Below are 21,570 nucleotides of genomic sequence, written 5' to 3' on the forward strand. Positions count from 1 at the left end.
CCGCTTTGAAGATCAAGATATGCAAGTTCTGAATTAATTAAGATGTTCGTTAAATGCTAAAATGCTAGTGTATAAGTTTCTGGCATTATTTCATTTATGGGAATATTTCCATATATTTTTGTCAACATGTTCTATATGATTTGAACTATTATTAGTAATCCTAGTCTATTAGTATTATGTTATGTAACAATATACTTTAATGTTAAATTATATTCATTCAGTTGAAACATCATCGCATGCTTGAAACTGTTTTCATCTTTATCACGCAAAAGTAATTTCAAAAACAGCCCTCTTTTTTTTTTCTCTCTCAAAATATAGCAGAATGTTCAAATAAAAGGCAAAATATTCTTTTCTACTCTAGGCACAAGGCCCGAAATTATGGCGGTACCCCAGAATGGCCGCAGTCTAAAGATTGAAACAAGTAAAAGAAGATACTTGAAGGTGTTGGGTTCAGAACAGTTTTAGACGTGGTAACTAAACCAAGCTAAATAATAATTTTAAAAAATACTGCTGGAGTCAAGCAGTTAAGGTAAACATATCTAATTACGAAGACATGATATTGCGTATATATATATATATATATATATATATACTTTGCATGGTTCTTTGGTTTGATATATAGCTTGCCTATTTCCCTTTCTTATAATCTCATAATGCTAAAGAACATTTTTTAATTTTCCGAACAAAAACATAGATAATAAAATTCATAATTGTTTCTGCTTCCTTAACCAAGCAAAAAATACGACAATAATAATAATAATAATAATAATAATAATAATAATAATAATAATAATAATAATAATAATAATAATAATGAGAAGAAGAAGAAGAAGAAGAAGAAGAAGAAGAAGAAGAAGAAGAAGAAGAAGAAGAAGAAGAAGAAGAAGAAATTAGCAAAACATGTTACTTGTTCCAATTTTAATTACTAAGTTGTGCGGTGAGTATGTCATGTCATCAGTATTCTAAAATCGAGAAAGAGGAAAAGAAAGCGAAGAAGCAAAGAGAGAGAGAGAGAGAGAGAGAGAGAGAGAGAGAGAGAGAGAGAGAGAGAAGAGAGAGAGAGAGAGAGAGAGAGAGAGAGAGAGAGAGAGAAGAGAGAGAGAGAGAGAGAGAGAGAGAGAGCGGGAAGAGAAACTATCACTTGCTAGAAAATGACCTCATTTTTACATACACCAGAAATATAGCTCAAGAAAAATTTCACCAAAACAAGACACTACATCACCTTCTAAAGCAAACAAACAAAAAAAGTGTTCCCCCCCTAAAACGTTAATCAATCAAAACGTAGCTACTAGAACTGTATCGGATCCACGGATCGGTGCTCGATGGTCTCATGTCATTTCCACCTAGACACTCCCCACTAATCCCCTCTAGTGACCATTCTTTTGGTCATTCCTTAACATCGAATCTCAGTCCTTCTTACCCAGAATGCAGACCGATCCTGTTTCAGTATTAGACAAGATTACCATAAAAGCATTTCCCAGTGTGAAACACAATTTCACACAAGTACGTTGCTTTGCTGTCGTTCAACTTGTCACAAATCTTCGAGTCTGGAATAAATAAATGGTTATGCTGTCCACTATGGCGATAGTGGTGGTGTTGTTGGTTCCGTTCTCGTGTCTACAGCTGCTATAGCTTCTGCCGGTGGTATTGGCAGGGTTCGCTAGTATTTCGACTTGATAGATGACCCCTTTGGTTTCAAAGCGGCCTCCTACCGGGAAAACTGTTGCGGTTCCTACATGAACAACCTGCCTCTTCCTGTAGGTTAGGGGCGCTAACCAGGATGCTCTTAATATTGGAGGCACAGCTAAACGAGACTCTAACGTTGTTCCTGATGAAAACGGGCCCGTGCCTATGGGGACTAGCGAAATGCTTGTCTATTAATTTAAGGAAAAGTCTACCCACGGACATTATTGTGTTAAGGGAGAAGGAGGCAAACCAAATTGTATTTCTGCGGCGATTCCTTCTGTGGCTGTTAGGTTTCGGCATGTAGAAGACGCGGTCCCTGAACCCGCTAGCAGCTAGGGTCGCGTTATAGTACGGGGCCGCTTGGTTGGAGGAAAGGCTCGTAATCCTCTTACAAACACCCTTCATCAGGTTCTTGAACACGATGGGTGGGTGACAGGAGGCTGGGTTGGTGTACGTTAGCCTCTCATTTGGTTTTCGGTAGGGCCTGTAAGTACCGTAGTCCAAGTCCCCTAATATTTACCTTTGTAACGAGGCTTTTTCTTCCTCCATTTTTTGAAGAGGTCTCGGGGTCTGACGATACGCCACAAAGCTTAACCCTTTATGGACGGGAAACCCAGAGTAATCCCATAAACCGGCCTTCCCCATTAATATATATATATATATATATATATATATATATATATATATATATATATATATACATATACATACATATACATATATATATATATATATATATATATATATATATATATATATATATATATATATATATATATATATATATATATATATATACACACATACACACACACACACACATTTAGACAGACAGAAAGGAGGCAGAGAAACAGGTGAAGGGATGGATGGATGGATGGATGGATGGTTGGTCAGAAATATGTGTGCGTGTGTGTATAGTATGTGTCGGCTGTTCTGGAAAGCTGTTGCCTAACTAATTCCAAATAGGTGTCAACGTTGTTATATCTAGTTGCTTCTCTATTTTAAGTCATTAGAGTGGAACATACTGTATCAAAAACATCAAAATATAGAAACTCTATTTTATGGCTCTTGTAATCAATGTTACATTGTTATTCCATATGTTTGTGTGTGTGTGTGTGTGTGTGTGTGTGTGTGTGTGTGTGTGTGTGTGTGTGTGTGTGTGTGTGTGTGTCTGTATGTGTGTGTATATATATATATATATATATATATATATATATATATATATATATATATATATGTGGTGAGAATTCACTAAAAAACAAAAGACGAAGACAGGTGGTGTAGACAACAAATGTGTTAGTATAACAAACAAATGTATTAGTATAACGCTCGGGAAGTGAAAAAGTCTTTAACCTTTCGAGCCTACGCTCTTCCACAGACAGGAACACAGAAAGAAACAAGGAGAGAAAATAAAGAATGTGTAATGGCTAGCGATCTATCATGGTGAATGCCGGACAGAAGGATCACACTGGAGAGCTAGGGAGAAGGGGAGATAATAAAGTAGTGGTGATCCCAAAATGAAGGTGCGCATGTGTGTGTATAAGAGAGTTTATATGTGCGTGTGGAAGAGAGCTGGTGATCTTGACGTGTGCGTGTGTGTTGTGTAGGTGTGAAAATGTGGGGCTGGGAAGTGGTCAGTGCTGGTGTGTGCATGGTGGTGTGTTGTGATGTGACGTGTTGTTGTATGGTGGTGTATGGTGTAGTGGTGTGTGGTGTGGTGTGATGGTGTTGGGAGGTGAGAGTGGGGAAAGCAAGGGTGGGGTGTGGGTTAGGCTTAGGGTGGGGGTAGAGGGTTAGGCTGAGGGTGGGGGTCTATATATATAGGTTGTAATCAAAAACTGTATTCACGTTAGCAGCTGATAATTCAACTTTTATTTCTTTTTCAGATTAAACCAATTACAAATAATGAAGGGAGCCAGATTAAGTTTAGAATAAAAGAAATTTACCCTAAAGTGCTTCTGGAGGTTTGAAAATCAAAGCACCGAGACAGTTTATGGGAGAGTTACAAACAGAGCCATCTACACGACTTACCATTACTCGAATTAAATATAAGTTTGAAGCAAATGGAACTCTTCACAACGTCCACAAGGAATGTCTCGGAAGATCGTGGATTTTGATGAACCCCATAAAGAAAGATAGATTACTAGAAATGTATTGCCAGAGTTTAAGAAAATCTGCACGACTAGTGAGTGGAGAGCTGCTAGAGATGGCAGCATTAGGCCTTGCCCGAGGTATATACTTTTAAAGAGACACAGTTACTGATCTCGTAAAGAGGAAAACAATTAGTTTTAATTTTCTGAGCGAGAAGTAGTAACAGTACTACAAAGTAAAATCTATTTACCAACGTAAAGTGGCAGTCCTGATTAGGATGATGTTGCTACCTTTTTTGCCCCATCTCTAGCCAACGGTTATCCTGTGCCGATGAAGAGAAATAACCCAGAAACCATGGTCCGCAGGTACCATTTAAGGTTGAGTGGGGACATTATACCTCCATTGTTCGAGGAATAAAGACGCAGTTGTGTCGGTAACCAGCTGAAAAAGATGTTTTCCAGGGGCCAAAGAAGGTAGTAACATCGTCCTAATCAGGACTGCCACTTTACGTTGGCAAATAGATTCTACTTTGTAGTACTGCTAATACTGATTTCTCGCTCAGAGATTTAAAACTGTTTTCCTCTTTACGAGATCAATGACTGTGTCACTTTAACAGTATATGCCTCGAGCAAGGCATAGTGCTGCCATCTTTAACCAACGGTTACCATGTGCCAATAAAGAGAAATAACCTAGAAACCATGGTCTGCAGGTACTGTTAAGGCTTTGTTCGGGGTATAAAGACGCATTTGGGCGTCGGTAGCAAGCTGTAAATTAGGTTTTCCTGAAGTTTAAAAAAGGTAGTAACATTGTCCTAATCAGGACTTCTACTTTACGTTGGCAAATAGAGATTTTACTTTATGTGTGTGTGTGTGTGTGTGTGTGTGTGTGTGTGTGTGTGTGTGTGTGTGTGTGTGTGTGTGTGTGTGTGTGTGTGTGTATGCAATGGGAGTGGGATGGTAAACATTCAACTCTGAAAAGAAAAATCGAACAGTGTTTCAACTCTGTGTGAGTATACGTATGTGTGTGCGTGTACAAGGGAAGTATGTGAAGTGTATTAATTTGATTTATCATCCTTATTCTATCCAGTACTTAGTCACAGCCAACTTTGTGTTGCCTTAAGTCGTACAAGAGGGAGGGAAAATTTTTTAATTCTTTTGAAAAAATCAAGCAGTCAAAGAATGTTAGTTGCTGAGAGATTTTTCACAAAAAATTTGGTAATAAAAGAATTATTAAACTAAAATAAACTTGGTTTTGTACCTTATTTATATATAAAACACTACAATTAGCAGTTGTTTTTGACGGCACGTAGCCAGCTGCGAAGACTTTTGAATTTTACCATTAAGCTGTAATTAGCAGAACCATATACACGCGCACCTATGGCGGTGGGCAACTTTGTATGGGGTTCTGATGATTATGGTTCCATTACAAATCAGGCTGAAGAGAAATAGACAGTCGGTAAGATTGTTAAATTTTGAAACCGGTCCCTGTTTAATAATGTTCCTTTTTCGGTGATTTTAAATGTCTTGCCCGCTTACGTTTTGGTATCACGCTATATTTCATGTTGAGAACAATTTAGGTCTTATTAGCCACAAGATGTGATCTATTTCTAGCACATTGGGTCATCTCATAAATAGTGCGCTTTTTTCAATTGCATGAACTAAAAGTCGGAAGGGCACGGGATAAACTACCCGCATCAACTTTCTATAAAAGCAGCTAGTAATTTTACCTTGTACTTATTCTTTATGCAAGTTTTGAAGAGTGCAGTTCGATCTTAACAGATATTTTTTTCAAAGCTATAATGGAAGTGACAAAGAATCATATTCGGCACACTTTATAAGTTCAACAACGCAACGGAATGTGCGAGGAATATTAATGCAGCATATGGGGATCAGACAATAAGCATAAGCCAGTGTCAACGGTGGTTCCAGAAATTCCGAGCCGGAAACTACAGCCTAAAAAACGAGCCGCATCCTGGAAGATCTGTAGAGTTCGACGAGGACGTTCTGCAAACCCTGGAAGAACAAAATACCATTGTAACTATAAAGGAATTAACAGAGATGCTTGGATTTGGTCATTCAACCATTCATCGACACCTGCGTATCTTCGGAAAAGTCAGCAAATTGAGTCAATAGGTTCCTCACAAACTTTCCTAGTCTAATCGCGCGCAGAGAGTGAATGTGTGATCTTCTTTGCTGTTACGTCTCACGAATGAACCTTTTACGGATCGAATAATGACTGGCGACGAGAAATGGGTTCTCTATAAAAATGTCAAGTGCCGAAGACAGTGGGTAGAAAAAGGAGAAACACCGGCAATCCAAGCTGAAGAGGGTCTTCACCCACGTAAAGTGTTGTTATCTGTTTGGTGGGATATGAAAGGTTTAGTCCACTTTGAACTTTTAAACCCAAACCAAATGATAACATAGAAGATCTACAGCAAGCAGCTTGAGCGGCTTAAATCAGCCCTAAATGGAAAACGACCATCTTTGGTTTCAAGACGAAAGGTGTTCTTCCATCAGGATAATACTCGGCCACACACAGCGAGGATGACATTCCAAAGTCTGGATAAGTTTGAATGGGAAACGATACCCACCCACTATATTCGCCAGACATTGCCCCATCTGATTATCATTTATTCCGCAGTCTTCAAAATCATTTAGACGGGAAAAAATATGAATTCTGTAGAAGAGGTCAGAACAGAACTGGAGGAGTATTTTTCGTCACGAACAAGTGAATTTTGGAGGCGGGACCTTGCACGTCTACCAGATAGATGGAAAAGCATTGTAAAAAATGAAGGAGAGTATATTTTAGATTAAAAAAGAATTTTATCTTAATTTTGAAAAATAAAAAGAGTATTAAAAAACCGTATTAATTATGGGATGACCCAATATATATATATATATATACTGAATATTCTCTGATCTATTCACAGTATATGTTTCCAGTGAAACTAAAATAAATTTCACATGTCCATTTATTCAAAACAACAGTTTGTTGACTCTTTTGTTGTGCATATATGAATGCATCCATATTCATATACATACATATCATATCATATAGATACACTATAATATCGATTGGTTCAGCAAGAGTGACAGCTGTAGTAACAAAGGTAATAATACTATTTAAATAAAGGTTAATACAGGGGGGAATTGTTGAGAAAACAGCTGGTCCAACCATCAAAATAGCATAGATAAATTGTAATACCATTTTCTATGCAAACAAGAACAATAAACGAACAGGAATATAATGAATGCATTAATGAAAAAGAATAATATGAGCTTACTATTAGCATTGTGATTCTATTAATTTATTGATTTTATATCGTACATACATACATACATACATACATGCATACATACATACATGTGTGTGGGGAGGACATTTGTATATATATATATATATATATATATATATATATATATATATATATATATATATATTCAAGGTGGTATCAAAATGTTCCATGTCTAGTTAGGTTAAAAGAAAAATAACTTATTAACCTTAGTTTTAATATCATCTCCTTTGAAATAGCTACCTTGCGCAGCACTACACCGGTTCCAGCGTTCTTGCCTCCTTTGGAATCCGACCGGGAATTCGTCTCCCGTAACCGAGTCGAAGACCTTTTGCGATTCGCTCTGGGTCTCGACAACGGTGTTAAAACGGCGACCTTTGCGCTGCATTTTCATCTAGGGGAAGAGATGGAAATCCGCAGGTGCTACATCTGGCGAATAGAGTGGGTGAGAAGGCGATACCTTGTTATTTTTGGCGAGAAACTCACAAGTGAGGAGAGCTCGGTGACAGGGTTAACTGTCGTCGTGAACAATCCAATTCTTTGCGCTCCACAGATCCGGTCACTTTTGTCAAATGTCCTCCTTCAAACGCTTCAAAACTTCGCATTAGAACCCTCCACTGACAGTCTGGCCGTAGGCGACAAATTCTCGATGTATGTCACATTTCCGGTGGCAACACACGTGGCAGGTCTTCCAAATGGCTCATCGTCTTTCAGGGACATTCTTGCGCCTTTGAAGCCCGTGTCACTCGAAACATTGCGTACGACTCATTGCCTCGTCACCGTAAGATTGCCGAAGCATGCTGATTGTCTCTGTAGCAGACTTCCCAAGTTTAACGCAAAATTTCACGTGTTGGCTCTTTGTTCCTGTCCATGATAAAATCGCAGACTATAGCATACACGTGATCACAAAAACACAAATTTCACAACTTGCTAAGAGAGCTCAGTAATGTTACTCGACACACTGCCTCATGAAGGTCACTGCTAGCTTTCACTGCGCACGCAACCGTGTGCTGCCATCAGTTGGCGCGCTACAGAACTAGTCTGGGAACTTTTTGATACCGCCTCATACACACACACACACACGCGTTCCTTTCTGTTGAAGAGCGTAGGATCGAAACGTTAAAGACTTTCTCTATTCCCGAGCGTTATACTAATACATCCATTTGTTGTTTACACCACCTGTCTTCGTCTGTTGTTTTGTTTTTTTTTTCGTAAATTCTCCCATACATAACACACACTCACGTGGTCGCACCAGCTACTCCTGTCTCTACTCATCACACACGAACTTCTGGACTCTCTACCTTTTTTCATTCTGGACTTATCTATTCTGAACTTTGCTCTCTCCGGCTGCACCTCTCCTACCCACGGATTACGCTGTACCTATATATATATATATATATATATATATATATATATATATATATATATATATATATATATATATATTATTTAAAAGAGTTCCAACTCTGTCTGTTTTTTATGCTTTTTATTTATATTCTTGTAAAATTTATGTGGGATATAGAATATGGAATATATAATATAAATTTTACAAGAATATAAATAAAAAACATAAAAAACAGACAGAGTTGGAACTCTTTTAAATAAAATAATATATTCCTCTATACACGATCATACAAAACCCCTTTTTTTTGTATTTATTTTTACTCACATATATATATCGCCAGTAAAACATAAATCCGAAAAAGAAGCACACTCTAAGTTATAGAGCAGTATATTATAAAGATAAAGATACATAAGACCGGTTTATGAGATTACCGTGTTTCACGTCCATAAAGCGCTTAGCTTTACGGCGTATCATCAAATACCAAACTTGTTGGCTTATGGTCTCTGTAGCGAGCGGCCTTTCTAGAAAATCGAGGAAAGGACCTTACTACTCAATGTCAACAACAGGAGATTGTCTCCTTTTGACAATCGATCATAAGTGACCCTATAATCTGTTATTTTTGTATTTTAATGCAAAGCGGTCCGAAATTGTTGATACCAGGGTTACTGGTCATTGGAAAACGTTATCATGCTATCATTGTTCAAAAGATGAACTTATTTATTTTAATAGAACTTAATACAAAACTAAACAAAAATATAAATCAAGATTCATAAATATTTCTCGAAAATTTATTGGTACGTTAGTTTTTTGTTTTATTTCTTTTCATATGTTACGTTTTAAAAAAATACGAATTATCATCTATCTAGCGAACAATCTGTCTTTCCTTTTTTAACTCTTTTCTCTTTGTTTGTTTCTCGATTTCATTTTCTTTTTGTCTTTATTTCTTCCACTCTTACTTTGTTTCATCCTCTTCTCTTCTTCCTTTACTTCCAATCCTCTTTCCCTATTTCTCCTTTTTAGTTTCTTTTCCCTTCTCTCTTTATTTCCCGCTTTCTGTTTCTTTTCTCTCTCCTTTCCTTTCCTCCCCAAACACATATAACGTACATTCCTTCGCTTCCACCATTTCAGAAAGATATGTGAATGATTAATATCTCACAGCTATTTCCAAGAAACCAGCAACTATCACTTTCATAAAAGCAATTAATATTATTGGGCATGGCACTCTGCATTGAGTTGAAGCTGTACCATCGTAACATAACGCGCACTTCAGCAGCATAAACCTGACGGAGTCGATCTCTTTCCAGCTTCGAACATTGTCGATTTCTTCCAAAGGAAAGAGATAGTCGGCGGCGGAGAGCGAGAAAAGAAGTATCAATCCCAGTACTGGACCGCTGCTCTATTTATTGGATTTTAAAGGACGAAAGGCCAATTTTTCCCTCCACCGAATCAGAAATCAGAACGCAAGGGAGTCGGAACGAATACTGCAAGACACTCTGACAGACTTTTTAATGATTCTGCCTATTTATTACCTTTATATATCTGCCCTCTACAACTCTTCCTTTCCTAGCCAGTTCTTTTTCAACCAGCCGCCGTCTAAGCCGGTCACGTTTGTCTGTTCTCCTGCTCAGTCTGTCAAGATTTTCCATTTCTCCTTGGCGCCAACCTATTGCATTCGTCTAGTAGTCGAAAGACCCTTCTGTTATTTATTCATGTAATAAATGTATGATTATTTTCCCTTTGTAGTATAGCCGAATGGCATTTTTCTGTTGTATATGTATAATTCTTTTTCTGTTGCACTTGTATTATTTCAACACGTATTGTATACACATTTTTCTTTTTTAGCTTCCTTGTTCTTGTATACATTGGTTCGCTTTTCCCAAAAGCTTAATGCTTTGGCGCTTGTCGGAATCGAGCAGTCTCAATGTTAAAAAGTGAAAAACTGCTTGGACATTCTGGACATTGACTGAGGAGGAAATCGGCTGCGAATGTCCCATGTTTCTTCTTTTTGTCCAGTTTCCCGTTTATGTTATCTATTTTTCCGTATGCTGTGTTATTTTTTTTTTGTTAGTTCTCCGCTTGCTGTGCGACCCCTGATTATATATATATATATATTAGTGACAGAGGCAGTATTAATACCGAGAGGTAATAATTATCCCCATTTAAACGTGGGTATTCTAGTAGAACAAAATTTACTTCGGTAGATATTATGAGAGAAACTCTCATATAGGCTTTTGGGGCAAACTGCACTCTTGTTTATATTGTTGGCGGGGATTTATCTCCCCGCCATATCCGGCGCCGAGACTATCAGATCGTGCGATTTCGACCTTCGTTGGTCTCGTCAGTGATGACGCTCGACTACTAGAGATAACAGCGACTCATCTCTCAGGCAGCGATATATAGAAGATGAGTGACAGGACAGACACCAATGTCGTGATTAGCCGGTGAGTTTGTTAAAAAATACGTATTAGCAACAGAGACAGTATTAATACCGAGAGGTAATATTTATCCCCACTGATTATCCCTAGCAAACAGGCAAGTTTAAGGTCTGGATTTACCAGTATGGCATCCTTCCACGATTCTTTGGCTACTCTTGATATATGAGGTCCCAATATTCACAGTAGAGGGTTTTGAAAAGAGTTAAGAAGCTCCTGCAAAATTGGCTAGTATTTTGTTCGTGTCTGAAAAACATTGTTTTATATGAACGAAATATGTTGAAGCTCTTCATCAGCTGCCTGAAAGAAAAATTAACGGTGACCTGTGCTGAGGAAGTGTTACAATATCATGGCTCATGCAACCCTAAAATCTCTTAAGCTGGTAATGCAGTTAGCACAGATTGAAAGTGGAGAGTAGTGGAGGCTGTCGAGGTTGCAAAGACAAAGCTAAGATACAGTGCTTGTATCTCAGGGCTAGCTTGGGTAGTACCAAATCTTGCTTTGATACAGTGCAAGATAAGGACAGGAGGCTACTGATCTGGAATGAGGTGGGAGAATTAGTTGAATAGAAATGAGCCGACAAGTGTGTTGGGATACACCAGTAAGGAGCCTGGATAAAAAGTGAGCAAGTAGTAGCATGTAAAGTCTAATGGCTTGACCCTTGGAGAGTGGAGCCCCACCAAATAAAATTTCTAATTCAAGCAGCTTATGAAGTTCTACCACATCAATCCAACTGTTTTTGCCGAAGAAAGTCAGAGTTACAAGCTTGTCTCTGTACTGAGAACATGGATCCTGTAGCACACCTTTAAAGCTCTGAGAGAAGAGTACTGCTACTTGAAAGTATGACCAGTTCCTGAAGGTCATAGCAAATAGTTGTGACATTGGCAGAATCATTAGCATGCTGGGTGAAATGCTTAGTAGTATTTTGTCTGTCTTTACATTCTGAGTTCAAATTCCGCCAAAGTCAATATTGTCTTTTATCCTTTCGGGGTTGATAAATTAAGTACCAGTTGCATACTGGGGATCGATCTAATCGACTGGCCACCCCCTCCCAAAATTTCAGGCCTTGCGCCTATAGTAGAAAGGATGTATCATTTACATCCAGGGCTGATGTCTCCTAACTCACAATTCCCTCATGGCAGCCTCTCCTTCATAGTCAACTTGATAATGGCTTTCTGTTTACTGGCACCTGTGATACCCAACATGTTGTAAGCTCTCCATAGAGACTAGCCTGCAAATCCCCCACATCCCAACTCAATACAATTGCACTATGCTTGCCATGCATTACTTTCGTATAGCTCTGCTAACACAGCATATTGCTTTCTTCTCTCGTTTACCTCTTCAATGCAGTCCTTCCAGGGAACGGAGACTTGTAACAGAACCACCCGTTTGGATTCTTCTGAAATCAGTACCATGTCTAGCTTTAGTGATGTTGAGGTAGCAATTTATGGGAGCTTTCAACTTTCTATCATTTACTGTTACAAGTAAGGGGTGAATCTGGCTGCTGGCATCTTCTTCACACCAGCCTTGACTAAAACAGTGATCTTTTTTGTAAGGTGGAGGCTCTTGCAATGGCTAACCCTATTGTCTCGAGGGAGTGCTACTAAATGTGATGCTAATTGGACTGTTGTGTTGATGCCCCCAAGCAAAGAAGTAGGATCACCCAAGACATATAAATGAAGGTAGTCTGGCCGTGGTAGGGGTTGACTGACTGTTGAGTAGCAGTCGTGTAGCGGTTGAGTAGAGATCATCCAAAGGTGCTAGATAGCAGTAGCTTGAGACATAACATGGACAAATGCTAGAGCTTGATCCTGCTCTAGCCGGGTCTCCTGAGTGAAGGTATCTGATGTTGAAAGACGCCGAGAAACATTACAGTTAATGTGTCCACAACAAACAAATAAATAAATAAAGCATTTTGTTAAATGCACTACCATTTCCAGTACACCATCATCCTATAAACAAAGTACCCAAATATAGTCACTACTTCAACCTCCAACTCTCTACCCCCATCTCCCATCAAAATCATATTTTAAAAAAGAAAATAAGACAACACTTTGTAAAACACATTCAAGATTCTTTACTTGACAGATTTACCAGGATGATACAAAAATGTGAATATATTGATGTATTTGTTTGTATTTTATTTCATAGGTTGTTAATTATTTAATTGTATGTGATTTTAGAACTCAGTAATAACTACAGCAATATTTATCTATAGATTGTAAATTAGTTTTAGCTGAAAGTATTTAAATTTGTAATTTGTTAATTTATGACTATTTAAATATTAATTAATTGCTTTATAATAGCAATAAATTAATACTTAATTAAACAATAATCATTAACAATTATTTAGCTGGTAATTAATTAAATTAACACATTATATATTAATTAGTAATTAATTACTTATTGATTTATCATTTTTAGGCTATGATTAATTAATTAGTTAATCCTTAACTGAGGAAATATATTTGCTCATTTTTTGCTATTTTAAAAATTTTGTAGCAAATACCATTTAATTAATTAATTACATATCAATTTTTGATTAGTAAATTTATCATTAAGATGGATTAACGAAAAGTTATTTTTTTAATATTATTCCTATGATTAATTAATGTCATATTAATGATATCTAACATAGGCAGGCACAAGAACATAAATTTTATGGGAAGATGATTTCAGTTCAGTAACTATCTCATCGACCCTCTTTCCTTGCTCTTTCACTCACAAGGGTGAAAGACAAAGTCAAGGCAAGCTTGGTAGATTTTGAACTATAAAACATTAAGGGATGTTATTAATTAGAGAAATGCATCTTGCCAGCACTCAACTGATTCTAGCATCTACCAGCCTTCAATACTTAATAACTAGTATTGCATAATTAACTTTGTATTGAATTTTTAATCAAGCCTTCTTATTATCTTCCAAAATTTTTCATCCACTTGTTAACTGATAATTATTTATTCACATAATTATTGTAATTAATTTCTTAACATCCCTATATATATATATATATATATATATATATATATATATATATATATATATATGTATATATATATATGTATGTATATGTATATATATCTATCTATACATATCTATATATATATATATTTGTATACATATGTATATATATATATGTATATGAACTTTTAATTTGACTTCATGTAATTTACTTTTTAATTTTTGTCCTTGTAGCCATTTTCTTTTTTTATATTTTTTTGTTCTGTGATTATTTTATGCTGGTGGCCATTTCTTCTTGTGGTTATTCCTTGCTGTGGCCATTTCTTGTAGTGGTCAAGGCAGCAAGCACTTCATCCGCAGGGTGATTTCATAGCAACCATGTTTTCAGCAAAGGTCAATGGAAATTGAACCACTTTCAGCAATGCATCACACACACCTTTTATAGGTTCCAAGCAGACTCCGAATGGTAAGAGAAAGATGTACAGAAATGCAATCATAAATCCCAATGGCCAACCAACAAATATGAGCAGAAGAAACCAGACAATAGCCCAAAGAAGTCCAGGACAAATTTCTGCCATGTTTTATAATGCCCGAATCTCTCCAAAGGTAAATTCAAAGTTTATTTTTCTTTCTCTTTTAACAGATTCCGATCTGAATTGAAGCAGGTGCAAAATAGACAATCTACAAAAAGAAAAGAAAAAAAAACAATTATCATTATCATCAGTAACAGTAGTTGTAATAGTAGTAGACATAGTAGTACAGCAGTAGGAGTAACATCATCATTATTATCGTTAGGATAGTAGACTGGTGATAATTGTTAGAGTGTTGGACAAATGTCTTGCAATTTTATTCCAGCTCCTTTTACATTCTGAGTTCAAATCTCAACCTCTCAACCAAGAAAGCCAAGATGTCTGTGAAGAAGGCAAAGTCTAAAAAAGGCCCCAAGTAACAATGGTATCTTGTACCAGAGTTACAAACACTACCTTGACTTCCTCACACTATTGGCAAATCTATTGCAGTGAGCACAGGAAAAAGGAATTACAATACAAGACTAGTGCTTTCTAGAAGACCTGAAGGTACCAAATGAAGTGAGGACATCATCAATTAACTGGCTCCACCCAATGTAATGATAAAGGAGATGGAAGAAGGTGTGGAAACGGTTTTCATGTGATTTGTGGAAATGCGTATAGTGGTGCATTAAAATATTTATAAATTCCATCCCTAGATTATTATTATTATTATTATTATTATTATTATTACTATATTCATACTACATTGTATCAGCACAACTCGGTACAACCCCATAAAACTGCTATTGCAAGTTGGTATCATTAAACTGTAGCTGACATAACAAAATAGGAGCTTTTATATGCCTCCCACTCAAAAACGTTTCCTTTAAACAAACTTAAAGGATGTGTGTGTGTGTGTGTGTGCGTGTGTGTGTGCGTGTGTGTGTGTCTGTGCTTGTTTGTCCCCCACCACCACTTTGTTTACATCCCCTGAGCTTAGTAGTTTAGCAAAAGAATCTGACAGAATAAGTATCAGGCTTTAGAAAACAAAAGTAAAGGGGTCGATTCATTTGACTAAAAGTTCTTCAAGATGGCCACAGTCTAATGACTGATACAAGTAAAAGATAAAAAGTATTCATATATGCATGCACACACAAGTTAGAAAGTTACCTAATGCTACAGGTACAGTGGCCATCTTTATTGCATATATTAGCAGAAAGACCACCCTCTGGGCAGTTTTCTGTTAGCCACTTGATATATTTTCACATTTGATTCCTAATTCTAATAATTGTTATGATATTGTACATCATATTATTTCTTTGTTTAATATTGCTTTCATCATTTTATCATAGTCATAATTTCTCTTTTTTAAACAAACATCAAGGTAGCCCAACTACGTTTAGTGCACAAAAAAATAGAAGCAATCACATCGAGATATTCTAATACCTATAGTGTATCAAATAGCCATAGCAACAAATTCACTTGATAATTCTTAGATAATGGTGGAAAGGAAATAAGTCACATAAATTTGAGCATCACCTTTAGTCAAGCAAATCAACCCCAGGACTTATTCTTTGTAAGCCTAGTATTTATTCTATAAGTCTCTTTTGCCAAACCGCAAAGTTACTGAGATGTAAACACACCAGCATCAGTTGTCAAGCGATAGCAGGGGGACAAACACAGACACAAAAATACATATATATATATATATATATATATAGATAGATAGATAGATAGATAGATAGATAGATAGATAGATAGATAGATAGATAGATAGATATGTAGTCAGAGTATGCGACAGAATACTTGAGATTAGATTAGTGCTTCATCATGGGTTAGCAACCATTATCTCGGCCTATGCCCCTCAGCCGGGGCTACCTGATGGACAGAAAGACCGATTTTATGACACCCTCATGCAGACTACCTCGTTGATGAATGACAGGGACCTTCTCTTTGTGGCTGGTGAATTCAATGGACATGTTGAACAACATGCAGGGGGCTTCCATGGTGTATATGGAGGCTATGGTTTTGGTTCCCGCAATGAGGAGGGAACCAGGCTGCTGGAGTTCTGCAATGCAAATGATCTTATGGTTTGCAATACTAACTTCAGTAAACCTGCCAGTCACTTAGTCACCTACCGTTCTGGCAGACACACTAGCCAAATTGACTACACCCTCACCAGAAAAAGAGAAAGATGGCTGTTTATAAATTCCAAAACCTTCCCAGGTGAAGAATGTAGCTGATAGCTTCCATTACCTAGGTGACCAAGTCAGTAGCAGGGGTGGGTGCTCTGAAAGTGTAGCTGCTAGAATAAGAATAGCCTAGGCAAAGTTCAGAGAGCTCTTACCTCTGCTGATGACAAAAGGGCCTCTCGCTCAGGGTAAAAGTTAGACTGTATGACGCTTGTGTATGAACAGCCATGCTACATGGCAGTGAAATATGGGCAGTGACTGCTGAGGACATGCATAAGCTTGCAAAGGATGAAGCCAGTATGCTCCACTGGATGTGTAATGTCAGTGTGCATACTAGACAGAGTGTAAGTACCTTGAGAGAAAAGTTAGACCTAAGAAGCATCAGATGTGGTGTGCAAGAGAGATGACAGCACAGGTATGGTCATGTTGTGAGAATGGATGAGGATAGCTGTGTGAAAAAGTGCCACACCCTAGCGGTTGAGGGAACCTGTAGAAGAAGTAGACCCAGGAAGACCTGGGATGAAGTAGTGAAGCACGACCTTCGAACTTTAGGCCTCACCTGAAATCGAAATCGAAATCAAATTCAATGACAGCACCACATGACTGGCATCCATGCTAGTGGAGCGCTATGAGCACCATCCGAGGGTGGCCATTGCCAGGGCTGCTGACTGGCTCCCGTGCTGGTGGCACATAAAAAGCACCATTCAAGCGTGATCATTACCTTACTGGCACATGTAAAACAATATTCGAGCGATGTCGTTGCCACTGCCGCGGGACTGGCTACTGTGCAGGTGGCATGTAAAAAAACCATTTGAGCATGGCCATTGCCAGTACCGCCTGACTGGCCCTCATACCAGTGGCACATAAAAGCACCCATTACACTCTCGGAGTGGTTCATGTTAGGAAGGGTATCCAGCTGTAGAAACTCTGCCAGATCAGATTGGAGCCTGGTGCAGCCATCTGGCTCGCCAGTCCTCAGTCAAATTGTCTAACCCATGCCAGCATGGAAAGCGGAGGTTAAACGATGATGATGATGATGATGATATATATACAATGAGCTTCTTTCAGTTTCCGTCTACCGAATCCACTTGCAAGGCTTTGGTCAGCTTGAGGCTATAGCAGAAGACACTTGCCCAAGGTTCCACACAGTGGGACCAAACACAGAACCATGAACTTGGGATGCAAGCTTCTTACCCACAGCCACTCCTGTGCCTATATAAATTTAGTTTTGTTTATTCACTGATTTACATTTCAAAGTCTATTATCATTATTTATACTATTCTGAATACAGCTAATAAACAGTATATATAATATTACATTTAAACAATTTTTTTTTTTAAAGTTAATACATAAACAGGAGACAGATGCTAAAAAAATTTTTTAAACTGCACTTATTCACCTAACACCCCCCACCCCTACAACCTCCTTTCTCTTCAGTACCTATATAAAATTTTCTTTTCCTTTCACCAACCAAGGAGGCAGCATGATCCACTTTGAAAAGCACTGCTTTAGATGATACCAAGAGGTGGTATTGAGACTGAAGTCATGTTGAGAAAAGTACTGACTGCCCTTGGAACATAGCCTTTTACTAAGGCTTACATGACCACTCCAAATGCATGAAGTATCATTCACAAGAGTGGATAGAATAGAAAAATGTGCTAGTAAGGTTCTACAAAAGTGGTTTGGTCTTCCATTCTTTTATAAGAATTGGATTAAAGGTAGATGCATTTTGCTACTGCAAAACTACATGTCTTTAACATCACCAGTGAAGGAGTTTGAATTAGCAAAAGCCTGCTAGCACATGATGCTATGGGGTTCAGTGAATATCAGTGTTCAAGAAGTCCAGCCAATAGTGCTGACAGGAATAAAATGGAGCATGAGGAAAACTGTTGAGGTCAAAACCAGCTTAAAGATCAAAGAGGGTGTGCGTTCAGAATTCACAAGCAACCCTGAGAAAGATATGGAACAAATGAATATGTCACCAGAGTAACAAAGGCAGGCAAGATATTAAAGATAAGTGTGTATGATTAAAACTGCATGGTTAGAAAGTACATGTACATAGGGAACATCTGAGTAATGGAACTTGTCATGTGGTATGTTGCAGAAAATGGAGCTAGTTAAGATTAATTTCTCCTGAGAGAGGTTGAACTGAGACTTGATCGTCATTAGTGCAGAGCCTAAGCACCACTGGCAAATGTTCCAGAAGCATGCATGTTATCCCACTACACAGTATATCTGGCAGAATAACAATGCCTTGAGTATGCTTGTTGATGCCTTAAAACAACAATGCAATGTGGATCAACATCAAGTTGCACCCTGTTGCCTTCCAGAGGAAGAGCAAAAGGGAATAATGCAAGGGTATAAACAAAGGAACATCATGAGTAAAATTTCTGATCAGCACTAATAACTAGAAGGTGCAGATGAATTTAAATAAAGTGTTTGTGTTCCCAAAATTTATTGCAATAATGAAGCAGCACCTTGACCTTATGGTGTTGTCTAACTTGACAAAAAAAGTACTATTGTTGAGCGGATAGTGACTTCAGAAAGCAATATGGGGTGGATACATGAGAGGAGGGTTTAAAATATGAAAGATTTAGGAAACTGTGTAAGGCACAATGGCAGGGCTTCGAGGACCCTACCTGGTTGGCATTGGTCTTAGGAAGGATAGCAGAGCAGTGATGCATGATCTGGAGGAAGAAATTGAAAATGCTTCATTGGGATATATCAGAAGCATACGAGAGAAAGAGGAAAGATGAGAAAGAAAAACAAATCCTCAGTAAATAGTAAAACAAAATAGTTACCGTGGTTACAACTGCACCCAGGTTGGTGTGATTGTTACATAGATAAAAGAGGAAAAGAGCACTTTACATCATCATCATCATCATCATAATCTTATGTCTACTTTCTATACTATCACAGGTTGGAGAGATTGTTAGAGTCCAAGTCAGTTCTTATTTGGAATTCCTGCTCTCAGACGGATTAGCAACAATCTAGTTTTGTTGCTCCTCATGATGCCAACCACTATACTGTGTGTACTGGGTGTACATTTTAATGCGGTACCATTACCAGAGAGGCTGCCTTGTTCTCAACAAAACTAAAGTGTACTCATTACTCTATATTCTCTCTTCTCATTCAATACAACATAACTGACAGAATGAATAGAAGAGACAGTTATGTTGTATTGAATGAGAAGAGACAATATAGAGTAGTGTGTACACTTTAGTCTTGTTGAGAACAAGGCAGCCTCTCTGGTAATGGTACCGCATTAAAATGTACACCCAGTACACACAGTATAGTGGTTGGCATCATGAGGAGCAACAAAACTAGATTGTTGCTAATCCGTCTATGAGAGCAGGAATTCCAAATAAGAACTGACTTGGACTCTAACAATCTCTCCAACCTGTGATAGTATAGAAAGTAGACATAAGATTATGATGATGATGATGATGATGTAATGTGCTTTTTTCCTCTTTTATCCATGTAGCAATCACACCAACCTGGGTGCAGTTGTAACCACGGTAACTATTTTGTTTTACTATTTGCTGAGGATTTGTTTTTCTCTCTCATCTTTCCTCTTTCTCTCATATGCCTCTGACATGTCCCTGATGAAGAATGATAGAACAAACAGTGTTAGGAATAGGAGGGTGGTAGAGAGTGATGGAGAAGGGAGTCTGATGGTAGCTACCTGTTGTTATTTGCTAGTAAAAGGATTAAATAAATAAATTTTAAAAAACTATTGAGTGGAGCGATTTGGAAGGAAAACTAAGAGGAGGAGACAAGGTGATGAAAAAAGGAATATTGGGATTGAGAGATTGATGAGAGAGAAAGAGGTGAGGAGACAAGATGATGTATGACAATAATGAGTGATAAGGAAGTGAGTAATATGAGAAAGTGATGGATTGCAATAATGATGGATGATGGTGTGAGAGAGGACACATGATGGACAGTGATAGACACAAGTAATGGGAAAAGAGAGGAATGGAGAATGCCAATAGTGAGTGATCAGGAGTGACAGAGTGATGGCTAACAGTACAGAAGGGAGATGGTAGAGGGTATTGAATAGGGACAGATCCAATGGCATGTTACAATGAATAGGACAGAAAGGTGAGTGATAGAGGAGAGGGTAAAGAATACAGAGGGTCAGTAGATGAAGACTTAACAAGAATAAAATGGTCAAGCAACTCAAACATAGATATAGTATAAGTGCCAGTTTCCAATATAACAATATTACAATGTGGATTAAAAGAACCAAGACATTCTCTGATAGTATTAATGCTGGTTGGAGGTAATTGTTGTAAAAGCTAAATATCCCTGAAATCATATATTACTATCTTTAGAAAAAGTAAAGGAAGGGCATATAAGACAATGTAATTCTTTACTATTAGACTAGTCTCCAACTCTGATCAACAGACTTTCTGAATAGAGAGAGAGAGAGTGAGAGAGAAGAGAACAAGAAATTGGGAGATTATTCCTACTGTGAAAGAATTTTTGGTCTAAAAAAATAAGAATTTTTTTCTGGGACTTTTGCCTCACCATTTCCATGCACTTTTCCAGTAAATTTTTACTATTCTATCTATCTCATATGAAGAATGTAATAGTAAAAATTTACCATACTTTGAGACACACTGTCTGAAAATATGACAGAATGGTCACAAATGTGATTAAACATGAACAACAACAACAAAACATATATATGCACGCACATCTGTACATAATAAATTGAACTACCTTTTATATTGTGACTCAGAAAAAGCTAAGCTACAGATGGAATCCTGATTTGTTTTGGCCATTTGTGGAAAATGTATTTGTTGTCAATAGCAACGAATCTTGCTATAGTTGTTTTGTTATGGTTGCCATGAAATTCAGTTTTCTTTGGTCTCTTTATCTGTTTTGACAAGCATCAACACAATAGTCATGTATGTGCGTGTGTGTGTGTGTGTGTGTGTGTGTGTGTGTGTGTGTGTGTACACACACACACACACACACACACATATATATATATATATATATATATATATATATATATACACACACGTTTGTATGTATGCATGTATACATATATGTA

At 37.5% G+C, this 21,570-nt stretch overlaps 1 long non-coding RNA gene across 1 annotated transcript in view; it reads right to left on the reverse strand.

Annotated features, from left to right (window-relative positions):
* Positions 1–12,899: 12,899 nt before the first annotated feature.
* The window catches only part of LOC149131672 (uncharacterized), a 39,528-nt gene continuing 30,857 nt past the window's right edge, over positions 12,900–21,570 (reverse strand). Inside the window, exon 2 of the long non-coding RNA XR_016237645.1 lies at positions 12,900–14,485. This is a non-coding gene — a long non-coding RNA (uncharacterized LOC149131672). The remainder of the gene's footprint in view (positions 14,486–21,570) is intronic.

Source organism: Octopus bimaculoides, chromosome 20 (assembly GCF_046866305.1).
Source record: "Octopus bimaculoides isolate indiv1 chromosome 20, ASM4686630v1, whole genome shotgun sequence".
NCBI classification, from domain to species: domain Eukaryota; kingdom Metazoa; phylum Mollusca; class Cephalopoda; order Octopoda; family Octopodidae; genus Octopus; species Octopus bimaculoides.